This window comes from Parasteatoda tepidariorum, chromosome 7, assembly GCF_043381705.1.
Source record: "Parasteatoda tepidariorum isolate YZ-2023 chromosome 7, CAS_Ptep_4.0, whole genome shotgun sequence".
Lineage (NCBI taxonomy): Eukaryota > Metazoa > Arthropoda > Arachnida > Araneae > Theridiidae > Parasteatoda > Parasteatoda tepidariorum.
The window spans coordinates 32038465-32042093 of record NC_092210.1 but is presented as its reverse complement, the minus strand read 5'-3'; positions in this window follow the sequence as shown (position 1 = coordinate 32042093).

Here is a 3629-nt window from a genome sequence, read left to right as displayed (position 1 = left end):
AACAAACGTTTGAACAATATTTTTTGCATATATATTTAAACATTTGTTTAGCTGATGATCACTTGATTTTAATGCTCTATCAAGCAATATCACATGTTGCTTCTGTCTATTAGCAGTAAGTAAAATTAAAGTAAAATCACATCTGTTATCTCAATTTCATTTAAAATAAACTAAATCAGGAATTTTGGCAGATAGGCCTGTCAAAGAGGGAATTGAATAGTGGCCCACCATTTAAATAAATAAAGAAAGGAGTTCACGGATTCATGTACGATTAATTTGGAAAATAACAAATTAAAATCAATTACAATAATTAAGTAAATTAAACAATTAAGCTAGTTAAAACATTTAGGTTAATTAAAAGGATAAAAAGCTTTTGTAATAAATTGGAAAAAATATATTTTGCAAAAAAGAAAAGTTAAAATTAAACGAGAAGCTCTTTAACGACAATGAGACACAACGGAAATCTCGAAACAGAGTGACCCAAGATTCTCCCACAGCCCTGGAAATTTTTCGCCCAGAAATCAGACATAAGGGTGTTTCTGTGGACAAAAGCGCCCACAGCAATTTAAAGCTGAAAACATTTTCCACAGCGCAAATTGAGGCGGCTATTTGACTACTCCATGGATTGCCGCTTTTTAGGATCCATGGACTACTCCCATCACTGGTAGCTACGAAAGCTACAGGATATTTTCATCAGTCAAAAGGTCTTTTTATTGCTCATTTGGTTAAAAAAGTGAAGAGTAACAATTATTTTATATTTGTAAACACTTCTATTAGATTTTGAAAAGCGTTCGCCAATGTAAAAAAAGAAAAAAAATGTATTTTAGGCTTCAGAGGGCTCCAGTTCCGAATAAAACTTTAAAAAAAGAAGGAAAAAGTTGGATCTGGGGGCCCTTGCCATCTCGGGGCCCCAAGCTACAGCTTATTTAGCTTATACGTAAATCCGGCCCTGCCTTTAGCCACAGAAGCTACAATTTTGAAATTGTACTATAAAATAAATAACATTTTATTTTACAATTAAAAGTATACCTGGTATATATTAGAGATAGGTGAAAGATGTAATAGGAAAAAATTCAGAAATTTTAAAAATTCTGAAAATTAAGAAAAAAATTCAGCCACACAGACTTAATCAGAAAATTAGGAAAAATCCTCAAAGCAAAGCCACCCTTGGCTCCCCACGTTAAGTTTTGATTTAATAAGTTGTTTTACTTTAATAAGTTATCAAATATATCGAAATGTATTTTGTTTTCTATGTGTATGTGCGCTTTCCTTTCATCTATGTGGGCATCTGTGTGGGCGCCCCCCACAGGTTGAGAATCGCTGCCGTAAGAGATTTTATGTACAATAATACAATTTCTTACTTCCACCCTTTTACGAGTCAGGCTTTGTTACTAAGAAAAATTAGGTAATCCTTTTTTTTTTTTTTTTTTTTTTTTTTTTTTTTTTTTTTTTTTTTTTTTTTNCACAGGAACAGAAAACTGGTTTATCTGCAGAACATGTGGTAAAATATTTGTATTCAAATGTTAGTATTCTTGGTAAGTTCGCAAGTTTTAAAATCAATTCATTTAATTTCATTTTTCAGATCATTTTTTTCTTTATTAAGCTTAGTTTAATGCTTTTTTAAAGCTGGGTTTATTTTTCTCTGTGAGGCCAAAATAAATCGACGTTGATCACCGCTATGCGCCGCTAGTTCAGCTTTCTGCAATTCAGGAATAAGATCAAACTAAAGTCGATAGAGTAAAATAATTTACAAGTTGTAAAAGAGCTATGAAGAGTTTTTATTTTCAGTTATTTAGGCGTCCGAAATTGTTCTTTAAACAAATCTACTTAAAATCCTCTTTACTTCCTCAATGGCGTTTCATTTTTCTGGAGACGAAATTAAAATTCAAGGTTCCATCTGCTAAATATCGGCAAATTGATTCATTTTAAAAAATATGTCTTTTTTTTTAAACCTAGCTTAATTAAAATCAATGTTAATTTGTGGTTTTTTTCATTTGTTGTTTTTTTATCTGTATTTATTTTAATTTATCTGTATCTACCCTTCTATGTATGGGTTCTTAATAGATTTTGGGCTCTAAAATAGTATCCTTGGAGTTTGGTTTTAATCTAATTCAGTTCACGCCGTAAAACAATACAGATATAGAACCCAATACTTTGCTTATCTGTATAAGAATGTCATGTGAAAGCATACGTGTAAAAAAAACTGTACAGTGCAAAAAACAATAAAATGACCACCCTGAATAACTTTTAAGTTACGAAATCTGACACGAAACGCACTTTAGCATTAATTATAATTTTAACAACTAATAAAAATAAATAATTAATATCAAGTAATAGTTAAATGAAGTTATTCAATATTTAAATAACAATCAATTAATAAAAATACCCTTAATTAGCTCAGAAATACAAGCACGAAACTCAATGCAACACCACGCACACTAAGGTATCGAGTACATCTGTGGTGAGCTGCTGAGGTGAAAATGTTTATATCAACTACGTCACGGCATGTGAAAGTTCATTTCAAAGGCTGGGAGCTAGGGCTCGACCGCCACAGTACTTCTTCTGAATAAACATACCTTTTTTGTTGTTGATGGATTTAGATTTTGACGGATTTTTGACCTTCAAAATATTCAGGGAAATATGGTCGCGAAATAACTGAAAATGTCGCATACTTAAAATTCGGTTTCTCAGGAACTATTAGACCGATTTCGCAAAAATTTTGTAGTTTACCATTTAAAATTGTATTCATTAAAATGATATAAAAAATGTTTACCTTACAATTCCAAAGTTTTCCTGCTATTATTAAATGATATAATAAAAAATAATAAATATTCATTATAAGTTATAATTTGTATGGAATAGTCCTTGATTAAACGAATTTTATAATTCTGTAGAAAGATTTAGCAATTTGCTTAAAATGTTTTCTAGATGTGATGAAATACGCAAAAAGTAAAATTAACATTAAGGGCTCCGAATTTTGTACAACTCTCTTGACCAACTTATTGAGACCATATTTCCCAGATTGTGGCTATATCCTATATTTTGGGGGTCAGATATCTGAATCCGCCAGAAAGAATGGTATGTTTATTAAGAGAAGTACGTTTCTGTTTCTGATTTCATAGTTTTAAAATATCGTACACAAATTAATGAACCCTTTTGAGGTTACCCCTTCGAACATTTAGGAGTGAGTTCTGGAAGGTAAAGATCAGTTCATTAGATATATGGAGCATCTTTTTTTCTAATGTGAGCATTGTGCATAAAGTCGTTATTATAAATAATAAACTATTAAGTACTCCTTCTGATTTTTTTTGGCCATAATTATTCAGCGTAAATAAATAAACAGCCCTTTGTGAGGCCAGAGCCTTCCCCCATTCTGCTTTTTTCTTTGTTTCTAATTCTTACGATTCTAAAATCCTCTTCCACACAGTCAAGCCATGTGATTTTAGAACTACCCAACTACCTCTAAACTCTAGTTCGCATTGGTTTGTAATGAATGATCTTATATGTCAAGGAAAAAGGGTCCATTCGACAGATGTGACCCGCAAGCCTTAAGCTACTTATTATGATGTAATTGTTGATATAAGCTTCCTTGAATAGCCTATGCCCTGTTACGGTTGGGTATAAAAAAT